At 34.4% G+C, this 14,299-nt stretch overlaps 1 protein-coding gene across 29 annotated transcripts in view; it reads right to left on the reverse strand.

Moving 5' to 3' along the window:
• Positions 1 to 14,299, reverse strand: part of HMBOX1 (homeobox containing 1) — a 192,112-nt gene that overhangs the window by 86,915 nt on the left and 90,898 nt on the right. The gene's annotated exons all lie outside the window — the stretch shown is intronic.

Genomic DNA, 14,299 nt, shown 5'->3' on the forward strand with positions numbered 1-14,299 from the left:
TACTGTCAGACTATGGTAATCAAGACTGTGTGGTACTGGCATAAGAATAGACATATAGACCAATGGAATAAAATTAAGAATCAAGAAATAAACCCATACATTTATGCAATGGATTTTTTTACAAGAATGACAAGAAAATTCAATAGGGAAGGTATAGTCTTTTCAACAAACGGTGCTGGAACAAGCAGATATCCACATACAAAAAGAAAAAAGATGTTGGATTCCTACCCCACACTACATACAAAAATTATCTAAAAAATGAATCAGAGACCTAAATGTAAGAGGTAGCATTATAAAACTCTTAGAAGAAAACATAGATGTAAATCTGCGTGACCTTGAATTAGGCAATAGTTTCCTAACTATGACACCAAAAGCAACAACAACAACGAAATAGACTTCATCAAAATTAAAATCTTCTGTGCTTGAAATGTAACTAACAAGAACGTTAAACTATTTGTAAACCCTATATATGACAAGGGACTGGTATCTAGAATATATAAAGAACTCTTACAATTCAATGTAAAAAGACAAAAACTTAATTTAAAAAAATGGGCAAAAGGTTTGACTAGACATTTCTCCAAGAAGATATGCAAATAGCAAAAAAGCACATGAAAAGAGGCTTGAACATCACTAGTCATTAAGGAAATACAAATCAAAACCACAAGATACCACTTTACAACCACTAGGATGGCTATAATTAAAAAAAATTAATAATAACAAGTGTCCATGAAGATATGAAGCAACTGGATCCCTCATACATTTGTGGTGGGTTTGTAAAAAAAGTTTGACAAGTCCTCAAATCTTAAACTAGAATTATCATATAACCCACAATTCCATTCCTAGGTATAATCGAAGAATATTTGTCTACACAAACACTTGTATATGAATGTTCATAGCAGCATTACACACAATAGCCAAAAAGTGGAAATAATCCAAATGTCCGTCAACTGATGAACACATAAATGTGGTTTTATCCATACAAGGGAATATCGTTCAGCTATTAAAAGGAATGAAGTGCTCATACATGCTACAATGTGGACGAACCTTGAAAACATTATGCTAAAAGCAGGCAGACGCAACAGTTCAAATAGTGTATGAGTTTTATGAAATGTCCAGAAATATGTTTATACGTAAATCTACAGAGACAGAAAGTAAGTGAGTACCTGCCAGGAGCTGGGGGAATGAGGAGCTGGGAAATGACTGTTTATTAGTATGAGGTTTCTATGGTAAATTGCATCTATACAGGAATATTCCCACTATTCTTGTTGCCTCATTCCTCCAGAACTGTTACCCTTAAACCAAAGATCACGATCAATCATTCATAACTAAGACACTATCAGGGACACTTCTTTCCTTCTCCAGGATGGAGAAGGTATGTGTTAGTGCCCATCAATCCAAGCAGGATGTCCATAAATGTTTATACCCCATTTCACCAAATCTATGACTGACTACAAGATACATCATTATGTTATGTACCAATAAAAGAATAAAACTGCCAAAAATAAAACAAACCCAGTGATAATACTATTTACTGATATACTGATATGGGATAACATCCAAGTTAGAAAAACTTAGTGCAGAATAGTGTATATAGTATACCACCTGTTTGGCAAAAGAGGAGAAAAAGACTATAGATATACTTATTTGCTTATAAATGCATAAAATATCTGTGCAGAAACTGATAACATTAGTCTCTTCTGGGAAGGGGACTATGGCCGAGAGACGGAGACAGGAGAGAAATTTAGCACTGTTTACCCTTACATACTTCTAAAGTTTGAAACACATGAATATATTTTTTAATATAAAAAGTAAATCTAAATATTTTTATTTTTTTATTTTTAGTTTAATTATTAGGCTTTTACTTCAACAATAAGAATACACAGAAAAACTTTAAATTCTACTGTAGGAAACTAATTCTATTCAGAAGATATTTTAGAATAATTTTTACATTTATTCCCTCCCTTCTTTTTAAAACTGCTTTGAGATATAATTCACATACCACACAATTCACCCATTTAAGAACAATTCGATGGTTTTTAGTATATTCAAAGAGTTGTGCACCCATCATCACAATTGATTTCCCTTCATTTTGAATAATAAAATGAGGATACTAGACAGAATCCTGGCAAGGTCGGTAGGTAGAGAGCTATAGGGCAGAGAAGAAAGATCTTGCCACAAAGGGAGCTGGACTTTCTCCTTCTCACTTCCTAACTCTGCTCAGGATGTTAGCTATAATAATATAAAAAACATTTTTTTAGGCAATTTTGTGCATGTCAAACTTTGGAAGGCTAGTCATGGTGAAGGAAGTTTACTATGCTAACGTCAAAATGAAATTTAGATAGCTTTTTTTTTTTTAGATGGAAAAGGAAGGAGTATTTTAATAGCTTTTCCTATAATTGTGGATGTTCTGGATACTACACTAAAACTTGACAAGTGATATATTCTTTAAAGGTTAGCTGCGATGTTGAATCTGAAATCAACTCACTAAACTTTTTCAGACTCTGTTACGTTAAAATCCACTGATCTATCTTGAACTATTTTTTTATTGTGTTAGTTTTAGGACCACAACATAATGATTTGATATACATATATATTGTAAAATGATACCACAATAAGTTTGGTTAACGTCCATCATCATACATAGCTCCTTTTTTTGGGTGATGAGTACTTTTAAGATTTACTCTTAGCATCTTTCAAATAGGTCACACAGTATTGTTAACTATAGTCACCATGCTGTACATTACAGTCCCAGAACTTATTTATCTCATAAGTGCAAGTTTGAACCTTTTGACCCTCTTCACCCATTTTGCCCACCCCCCACCTCTGGCAACCATTAATCTGTTCTCTGTATCTATGAGTTTGGGTTTTTTTTAGATTCCACATATAAATGATATCATACAGTATTTGCTTTTCTCTGTCTGACTTATTTCACCTAGCATAATGCCCTCAAGGTCCATCCATGTTGTCACAAATGGTAGAATTTCCTTTTTTTTTAATGGCTATATATATATATAGCACATTTTCTTTATCCACTCATACATCAATAGACACTTAAGCTATTTTCAAGTCTTGGCTATGGTAAATATGCTGAAATGAACATGGGGGTGCCATATATTTTTAGAAGTGGTCAAAGGCTAGAAGCATTATGGTTAACATATTTAGTGTCAGGAAGCTCAGCTTCATAAAAGTCAATCTGGAAAGGGATGAAGGGGAAATAATTGCTGGCTGAACATTAAGCAGTATAATAGTTAATAATGATAATAATAAAAAACTTCTACGGCAATTACTATGTACCAGAAACTTGACATAAACTAACTCATTTAATCTACTCAAGAACCCTGTTAGGTATGTATTATTATTATTCTCACTTTCCAAAAGAGGAAAATGAGGCTTAAAACATCCAGTAACTTGCCCAAAGTTACATAACTAATAAGTGACAGAAATTGTATTTTGATGGGGCCAGCTGGTGGCGCAGTGGTGAAGTGCACACATTCCGCTTCAGCGGCCTGGGGTTTGCCAGTTCGGATCCTGGGTGCGGACATGGCACTGCTGGGCACACCATGCTGTGGTCGGCGTCCCACATATAAAGTAGAGGAGGATAGGCACGATGATACCTCAGGGCCAGTCTTTCTCAGCAAAAAGAGGAGGATTGGCAGCAGTTAGCTCAGGGCTAATCTTCCTCAAAAAAACAAAAACAACAAAAAAAAGAAATTGTATTTTGAAGCCTCAAAGTCATGCTCTTGACCACTCCACTATACTGCCTCTATAGACTGAAATGCTATGTCAAGAACACTAGCATTGCAACAAGACAAACATAATTAGCCGTGTGACTGTGGGCAAATGATTGAATCTCCTTTAGCCTCAGTTTTCTCATCTGTAACTGAAGAAGTTAACACCTGCCTCTCAAATATATAAAACAGTTAGCACAGCATCTAGCACTTGTTAAGTGTTGAAATAAATTATAGCTAAACATAACAATCCTCCAAAAAGAGGGTTTAGCTAACATGTGCACAGTAGTAAAAAACAGAGCCCCTAGTTATCTACAACTCACTGAAAGGGCTATATGCTTTCCTGGTAGGTATTTAGCACAATGATAAAGCTGAGTTAAAGTGAAAAAGGCATGGGCAACAATGGTTTATGAGATATTGTTCTCACTAAATATTATTATGTGTGATGATTATTTTAACACAAAGCACTCAAACATTTAGAAGACACTCTTTATGTCCTAGAAAAATTAAGGCAAACTGGTAAGAAATGTCCTTCAAAAAATATTTAGCAATGGAAAGGCTTAGGCACAGCAGACAATCTTTATGTGTAAAATAGTCAAAGGAGAAAAAAACCCCACGTTTATGAAAATAGCATATTCTAGTTCTTTAAAGTCTCAAAACATTAAACAAAGACACATTAACAATGTTTCTAAAAATCCTTTCCTATGTTTCTCATCGAGAACAATAACAAGCCTGGGGCAATGTTATATTGGACATGTACATTAGAAATCAATGTGTTCAAAACCAAGATAGTGTCCACAGATCTGCTTGGAAATGGGTTTAGAGAGGAGTCATTCAATATTTTTAAAACTACTACAGGAAGCAAAATCTCATTGCTTAAGTGAGTGAAAACAATGTTCTTTACTCAGGCACTCTAGGGCACAAGGAAGGGCTATTGCTGTATCTAAAGCAAACTCAATTTGGTTTGTAGTTTATAATCCTACTATTTCAGGCAAATTGCAAGAGAAAAGTATTTCTGCCAAGGGTAAAATCAGGTAGAAAAATATTGGCAACCTTTGAGGTATTAAGGGCCCAATAATCTCTGCAATTCTATATTCTATTCTGCTGACTTCAGTATAGGATACAAACCCTATAGGTTTAGATCTAGGTAAGTCAGTCATGACTAGGTGTAAGATATTCACTATAATAAAAAAAAAAGCACAGTCTCAAAATAAAGATATTGAAGGAAGAAATAATACCAATTTTACAACAATTCTTCTAGAAATAGAAGAGAAGGGAACACTTCCCAACTTGTCTTATGAGGCCACATTATCACAATAACAAAACTAGACAGGATATTACAAGAACAGAAAAAACAAAACAAACCTAGAACAATACCCCTCATGAACAGAGATGTAACAATTCTTAACAAAATATCAGCAAATTGAATCAAACAAATCAGTGGAGTTTTCCCAGAATGCAAGGTTGGTTAAACATTTGAAAATCAATCAATGTAATTCATCATATTAACAAGACTAAAAAAGGAAAACCAGGTGGTCCATCTCAATAGATACAGAAAAAGCATTTGACAAAGTATAACATCCATTCATGATAAAAATTCTCAGAAACTAGAAACAGAAGAAAACTTCCCTTGAAGGGCATCTTGATAAAGGGCATCTATGAAAAATCTACAGCTAAGATCATCCTTAATGGTGAAAGACTGAAGGCTTGCTCCTCAGGATTGGGAAAAGGCAAGGATGTCTGCTCTCATCACTATATTCAACAATTAACTAGTGGTTCTAGTCAGTGCAATACAGCAAGAAAAAGAAATAAAAGACATACCTATTGAAAAGGAAGAAGTAGAATTCTCTCTATTCACAGATCACATGATTGTCCATGTAGAAAATCCTAAGAATTTACCAAAAAAAGCTACTAGAACAAATAAATGAATTTAGCAAGGTTACAGAATAGAAGGTCAATATACCAAAATCAATTATTCTATGACACAAGAAACAAACAACTGAAAATTGAAATTAAAGACAGTATCAATAGTACCAAAAAATAATATTTAGAGATGAATTTAAGAAAATGTGTGTAAGACTTGTACACTGAAAACTACTAATAGCTTTGAGAGAAAATAAAGAAGACTTAAACCAATGAAGAGATATACCATGTTCATGGATGGGAATATTCAATATGATTAAGATGTCAATTCCTAATGTTAGATTGACCTATATATTCAACACAATCTCAATCACAATCTCACTAAAAATATGTTTTGTAAAACTTGACAAGCTAATTTTAAAACATGTACGGAAATGCAAAAGACCTAGAATATTGACAGTGATCTTTAAAAAGAAAAACAATTAGGAGGAATTACACTTTCTGATGTGGAGACTTATTATAAGTCTACAATAACTTACAGTCTTGAATTGGTATAAGGATAGACATAAAAATAACTGGAACACAACAGAGAACCCAGAAATAGTCCCACATGAACACATTCAATTGATTTTTGACAAAGCTGCCAATATAATTGAATGGGAAAAGACTAGTCTCTTGACTACAGCTGACCATTTCAACGAATGATGCTCCAACAATTGGACATCCGTATGGAAAAAGAATATGTCTTGACCCTTACTTCACACATATACAAAAACTAACTTGAATTGGTCAGAGACTGAAATGTATGAGCTGAAATTATAAAACTTTTAGGAGAAAACATAAGAATATCCTTGAGACTTCATTTAGGTACATTTTCTTATGAAACAAAGAGCATGAATCATAAAGGAAAAAACTGATAAATCTAACTTCATCAACATTGGAAACATTTGCTCTTTGAAAGACAATATCAAGAAAAAGAAAATGTAAGCCTCACACTAGGCTATCTGTATATTCACATATTTAATGACTTATACCCAGAATATACATAGAACTCTTGTAATCAATAACAAGGCAAACTACCTGATTAAAAAACAATGGGCAAAAGATCTGATAGACATTTCACCTAAGAAGATAGGTGATGCTCAACATAATTAGTCACTAGAAAAATGCAAAATAAAGCTAGAGTGTGATTCCATTACATACACAGTAGAACGGCTAAACTTAAAGAGAAGCACAAATACTAAGCATTGAAGAGAATGCAAAGCAGCTGGAAATCTCATATATTGCTGGTGGGAATGCAAAATGGTATAGCCACTTTGGAAAACAGGCAGTTTCTTAAGAAGTTAAACATACACTAAACAATTACCCCACAATTCCATTACTATGTATGAGAAATGTAAATACATATCCACACAAAAACTTACAGACAAATATTCATAGCAGCTTAATTCATAATAGCCAAAACCTGGAAACAACTCAAGTTGTCCATCAACTGATGAACGGATAAAGGAATTTTGTTATATCCATTCAATGGACCAGTATTCAGCATTTAAAAGTTACAAACTACTAATTACATGTAACAACATTAATGAATCTCAAAAGTATCCTGTTAAGTGAAAGAAGTCAGACACAAAAAGGGTGGTATTGTATGATTCTGGTCACATGACATTCTAGAAAACACAAAACTATACTGATAGAATGCAGATCAGTGGTTGCCAGGGACCTGCAGTGGGGAGAGGCATTTGACTGCAAAGAGGCATGAGAGAACTCACTGAAGTACTGAAAATGTTCCATATCTTGATTTTGGTAATGACTATAAATTTGGTGCAACTCAGAGAACTCTACTCTTAAGCAAATTTTATCTCAATAAAGGTGATTAAAAACAAATAAAAAAATACATCTCCTCCGCATACCTGAAGTTTATTTTGTGAGGATCAAATGATATAGTCAAATTTAGCTGAAGTCAACATATGCTGATATTAAAAGCTTTCTTTAAGGTCATAAGAAATTCAATAATGGTTTCAAAATTTTATAGGCCTCTCAGATATTAAGGTCCTCAAGCTTAGTTAGTTTAGTCAGTTCAAGCTTCAGTTTCTTACCTAACTAAGTTAATAACCACACAATACTAAATCTAATACATCTTCCTGACAGAACAAATTATTTTCAGCAACTGATGCCAAATTCTTTGATTTAAGATTTATCCCTGAGTAAACTTCAGGAGTTAACTGGCTCATTCCTTAATGCATAAAAGAGCATATCTACAGTTTACAAAAAATGGTATTTACTCCCTTCAGAGCTACCTTCTGCAGGAAGTTATTTATAATATTGCCTAATGACTCACAGAGACTATAGCTAAACCTTAGGTTTTGCTATTTTATCAGACACCTTCTGACTTTCTTACTAGGGTATTACTTCTTTCTGTCATTTATCTCTGCTGATTTTTCTTTAATGTAAGAAAAGTTAACTTATGTTAGGTAAGAAATGTTTCATAAAACTGTTAAAGGAATGTTACACCTTAAGTAAAGACTTTTCTCCACAATCTTAGGAAACAAGAATTAGGGAGAAACACAAATGAAAATTACCAAGGGGGGAGAAAACCACTACTGTGCCTAACCTTTTAAGGTCACTTTTGTCAAAGCTTATGGTGAAAAAAGATTTTTTAAACATAGTTTCTACTTTAAATATGGGTGGAAGAGGTAACTTACTTTATACTTTAAAACCAACCTTCATAACTTTAACACTAAAAATGTACAGCCCTATACAGTTCATTTCAGATGATGAAATCTCTGGTAGGACAACGAATTTCAAGAATTGTAGAAAACTGACTTTTTAACAACAAAAAGTATCCTCTGAAATTATTTTCACTCCAAGTTTTCACTTAGCTATCACCAAAGTGAGAAAATGTGAGTATTCAGATAGAGGCTGGACTTTTTCCTATGGAAAAAAAAGTAATCCTATATGTTGTGTTTACAAGAAAATAGTTTGCCAACAAATTGCAGAAGATGGAAGAAAATGAGATAAAAAGTAAGAATTTTTTGACCCACAGGACAACATTTGTTCTTATTCTCCAGAGGCTGCAGGACAAGAAAAAAATCCTAAAATATACTCTGCAAAACCACTTATATTGTTGGTAACTAAAGTCCATTCAAAGATTTGAAAAGAAGTTTTCTCCTAACAGAAACAAAAACTCTAAACCTTTTCAATTTGGAGACAGAAATTAAATCTCACATGTAGAAATCTACCCATTCTGTAGACACATAATAGCCTTCAAACTGGAGATCTACATAAAACTAGTAAAATTCATTAGGTAGAAATTAATAAAATCTTGTTAAATGAGCATGATAATTATATTTGGTTGTATTATAATACAACGATTCCATAGTCTGTGATTTACACCCTACCAACATTGCTTTTCTAACGTAGATATAAACTGTACTTGTTTATAGTAACTTTATTCATAATTGCCAAAACTTAGAAACCAAGATGTTCTTCAGTAGCTGAATGGAAAAATAAACTGGGATATCCAGACAATGGTATATTATTTAGCACTAAAAACAAATGAGCGGGGGGCTAACTCGGTGGTGTAGTAGTTAAGTTCGCATGCTCTGCTTTGGCAGCCTGGGGTTCATGGGCTTGGATCTCGGGCACAGACCTATACACTGCTCATCAAGCCATGCTGTGGTGGCTTCCCACATACAAAACAGAGGAAGATTGGCATGGATGTTAGCTCAGGGACAATCTTATTCAAGCAAAAAGAGGAAGATTGGGAAGAGATGTTAGCTCAGGGACAATTTTCCTCACCAAAAAACAAATGAGCTATCAAGCCATGAAAAGACATTAAGAAACACTAAATGCATATTATTAAATGAAAGAAGCCAACCTGAAAAGGCTATAATACTGTATGATGACATTCTAGAAGAGGCAAAACTATGGAGACCGTAAGAAGATCAGTGGTAGCCAAGGCTTGGGGCGAGGGGGTAGATGTACAGGTGGGGTACAGAGGACTTTTAGGCAGTGAAAACTATAATATCATCTTATGATACTGAAACAATGGATACTTGCCATTATACATTTTTCAAAACCCCATGGAATGTACAAAGCCATTTATACCTAATGTAAACTATGGACTCTGAGTGATAATGATGTGTCAACATAGGTTTATAACAAATGTACCACTCTGGTGCTAGATGCTGATAGCAGGGGAGGCTGTGCGTGTGGTGGGGGGAGGGGAGAGCAGGAAGTATATGGGAAATCTCTGTACTTTCTGCTCACTTTTGCTGTGAACCTAAAACTTCTCTAAAAAATGAAAGCTATTTTTCGGGGCTGGCCCCGTGGCCGAGTGGTTAAGTTCGCGCGCTCCGCTGCAGGCGGCCCAGTGTTTCGTTGGTTCGAATCCTGGGCGCGGACATGGCACTGCTCATCAAACCACGCTGAGGCAGCGTCCCACATGCCACAACTAGAAGGACCCACAACGAAGAATATACAACTATGTACCAGGGGGCTTTGGGGAGAAAGAGGAAAAAAATAAAATCTTTAAAAAAAAAAAACAAAGAAAGCTATTTTTAAAACAGGTATATTGACACTTTAGTTGATTTCTAATATCTGGTCTGAAGTTCTCTGTTTAGGGAGAGGATCAATATACACCTACTTTTGTAAAGAAATTACTACAATTAAATTGAATATGTAGTTATTTCTATCCTTCATTTTAAAGATAAATAAAACAAGGGAAGTGATTTGAGTATAGTTGAAACATTCCTAAAACTGGTTCAGAGCTTTCCTTTTTACAGGAATTCTTACATTTTGGGAATGATAGTCACTAGATACAGGTAAGATACACACTTGTTAAATGTACTTAGTTTAAAAACAGAACAGAATTTGACAAGTAGAAAAAATACTAAGAAAATATTGACCAAAGCCCATCATCTTATAAATAAGGAAACTGAGGCTCAGAGAAGCTCCATGATTTGTCCTGGGTCACAAGGCTATGTAATGACAGAAAGAAAAGAACTTTGGTATTCTAAAGCTTCATGGTTGCTTTTCTATTATACTACTATTATTCAAGAAAACAAAATTTTGACAAATTTCTTAAAATTCAGAAATGCTAATTTTTTCCTTCTTTTATTTATTTATTTTTAAGTGGACATAAATCCAATTAGTATATTTCTTCTCCTGAAAAGCACTCACTCAAGCTCTTGCCCATTTACTCATTTATTCTGCCCTCCTAATTTTTCCCAGAGATCATTTATAAAGAAAATCATATCTTAAGAACTCTAACAGCCAAAAAAAAAATGTTTTACCCTGAAAGTGAATATAAAATACATATGTTTACTACGAAATCAAAGGCTATGCTCCCCACCCCACCATTGTTAGGGAGAATTTAGAATCTTGCTCGACCTCTTACAGAGGTAAAAATTCACCCTTGGTAGGAGCAGCTGTGACTCTGTGAAAGAAGCTACAAATAACATGCTGGGAAATTCAGCAGGCACTGTTATTATATCCTGTTTATACTGTCATTTTTCCTATCATTAGGACATCATTTATACAGACCCCACCCATGAACTTCTTGTTTATCTTATTATAGAAATCCTCCGAATCTATAAAAAGAAACCCGTATTTGTTTCTGGAACAAGCATATGTGTTATAATTTTGTACCTCACTACACTTTTTTATTCAGCATTCTCTTTTGTTATACACCATTCATTCTCATTTTTATCTCAAGGCTGATTTATTTCATTATTTCACATATTGGAGTTGAACTTAACTGACTTTAAGTGACTCCTTTATGGGACAGAGATTCCGGAGCACCACATCCTAAACTTTACTTTGGGGTAGATTTCATCAGGTAGATAGCCTTTAAGATACACTTCACTAATTTGTTTAAAGACAGAAAAATGTGCCTATATACTGATCAGGCACCCTAGTGAGTGAGCCCTGGATGCCTAGAAGGCTTCCTACTCAGGCTACTCTATCCCAGGTGGGCTAATTATGATGGCCAAGCTTTATATTGGTTCTAACTCACTATTCTCTAGCTGGATCTCTTTTCTAAAATGAAAAGCCCTGCGCCTGAGTTTAGCTTGATGGCTAGATGGTCTGGGTGAAAATGTAACATGATAATACATGACAAATACATGAATTCAGTAAGTTAGCCAATGCGACAATGAACTAATCTGGTTATAAATCATCCTCATTTCCCTGCTTTATGTAAGTAACTGAATTAAAGCAAATGAAAGAAAAATGCAAGTTCCTTAAGGGTAGAAATTCAGGCAGCATTTGTTGAGCAAATAAATAATTATTTCTGGAGAGGGAACATCACTAGACAAAGTCATACAGGATAAATGTTCACATGCATAGCTTGTGTTAGCTTCACCAATACTCCCTTTACCCTACAGGACAGCACTACAAAGCGGCTAGGTAAACACGAAATCCTCAGAGAGCACGCATAATGGTAGACTCTTTGAGGATGTGTAAGAAAGACTGCTGCTTTTAAAGAACATTACTCTAAAATGTATAACTGAAATGAGTTTTATTACCTTAGGGTAGTGAAGTTAATTAATTTCAGAAGAAAGAGAGGTCTATATGGGCTAAAGTGATCAAAGAAGTCAGAATGAGGACAATAACTGAGGTAATCTTGATAAAAAGGAATTTACAAAAGGCTGAGGTGAGGAGGTAAAAGGCATCCTAGGTACAACCAACGATTTGCGAGGATCCAAGTGAGCAGAATTCTGGAAACAGCGAGTAGTTGAATTCAGCTAGTGAGTATACTAAACAGACTATGGCAATAAAAAGAAGGTTGGAGTCAGATTATAAGAAGTTTCATTTTTCAGACAATGGAGAATTATCAAAGATATACGAACATGGGAAAATGAACCCAAGCTTTTGGACTAAGAATGAAGAGGAGGAAGAACACATTGGGGTGAGACTGAAATGGGGAAAGAAGTTTTTAACAGTCCCAATCCTATGATTACAGTAGCAAAAGAAAGGTCCATGTGACATAACAGAAAATAAACGTGGAAAATATTTTTAACTCTTGTTTCCACAGACAGGAGATGGCATCATGATAACTATGACTGAGTGGGACAATGTTAAACAACGCCAATCCATTGAAGTTAGTGTCAGGAAAGCTTACCAGTCTCCTAGAATAGTACTTCTCAAACTCAGATCACTTGGGGATCTGGCTAAAATGTAAATTCTGATTCAGTAGGTTTAGGGTAGTACTCTCTATCTTTACATTTCTAACATTTCCCAATACTGCTGTTTGATGGACTACATTTTGAGTAGCAAGATTCTAAAACATCTTTCAGTTTCCCTTTCCAAATGGGCAATATTTGATATACTATATTTAACCTATCATAGTATACCTAAATATGCCTAAGAAATTCCTTTTAAAGGTAATTTATTATAATTTGCATCAATGTCAGATGGGTTTCAAAAGCTACGGTTTTAAAAGTCCACGATGATTCAAGATTCATGGTATTCAAGATACTCAGAAATATTTTCACCTGGACAAAATCAACTTTATAATGCTGCTCTATAACACTACAATTTTGTCATTTTTTTCAGGCTGGTGAACTAGAAGATACTACTGCTTCAAATCTTGGGGGCTGAAGTAAAAGCCCTGAAAGACAAGACTCCATCTTTCAAAGAGTACATCAGAAGTTTTGGTAAAATCCAATTAATCTGCCCTTAAGTGCCCTTATCACCATACCTTAATCCTTGAAGATAAAGGTAACAATTTATTTTAAATATCTTATTGAAAAACACCTGAGGATTACAAAAATTAAATTCAAACACCATCCTTGTGTTCAAGATTTCTATAGGACATGCCTTTAATTATAGTCTTTTACCATGAACAGGGGTGTCATTTATAAAAATACATTACTAGTGTTATATATTACACACACACGTATTAAGATTGGCTGACCTTAGATTCTTGGGATGAAATTTAAGACTTCTGAAATCTCAAGTTTCATTTTTAACCAAATTAAAGGTCAATAACAACCTTTTAGGTAAATTAGCTTCCATGTGTACCAATGTCTAGAGAACAGAAGTAATATTGTAAAATTGGAAGATACTGTCGAAGACCAGATCCAACAATTTCATTGCAGAGGTAAGCAACTGAGGCACAGAGGCTAAAAAGCCCAGAGTCACATAGATGCTAGTGCATGTTAAAAAAAGAAGGGGGAGGAACAAATTAATTTTCATATCTATGACTGTACAACGTACAATGACGTATAAACTGAAACATGTTGAAAGAGTTTCTGGTTCCTCTAATGACTAATGCATTGTTGATTTTATTAAGGTCTTATAAATCATTGATATCCAAGAAAGGAAGACTACATACTAACAAAGAAAAGACATGTTTCCCCACAATTTAAGAACTTCATAAAAAATGCAATCTGAATAGAGAATGACACATATACACCACGCACTGGGGATAGGGCTGTGGTGGGGTGGGTAATGGGATGGGGTATAAAGAACAAAGATAAGACTGGTAACTCTTATCTTCTCAGTAACGGTTTGAGGAAAGCTTTCACATATAGAAAACCAGGTTAAAAAAAAACATCTTCTTTTACTCTTATGAATCACTTTTTAATTGGTAAAATCTGGAATTAGATTTGGAGGACTGCAAAGCTTTTAAAAATACGAACTATAGATAGCAGTTGGATGTGCATGTGTCATAAGCTCTGTCACAATTAAAAGAAAACCAG

The sequence above is a fragment of the Equus asinus genome, chromosome 3, assembly GCF_041296235.1.
Source record: "Equus asinus isolate D_3611 breed Donkey chromosome 3, EquAss-T2T_v2, whole genome shotgun sequence".
Lineage (NCBI taxonomy): Eukaryota > Metazoa > Chordata > Mammalia > Perissodactyla > Equidae > Equus > Equus asinus.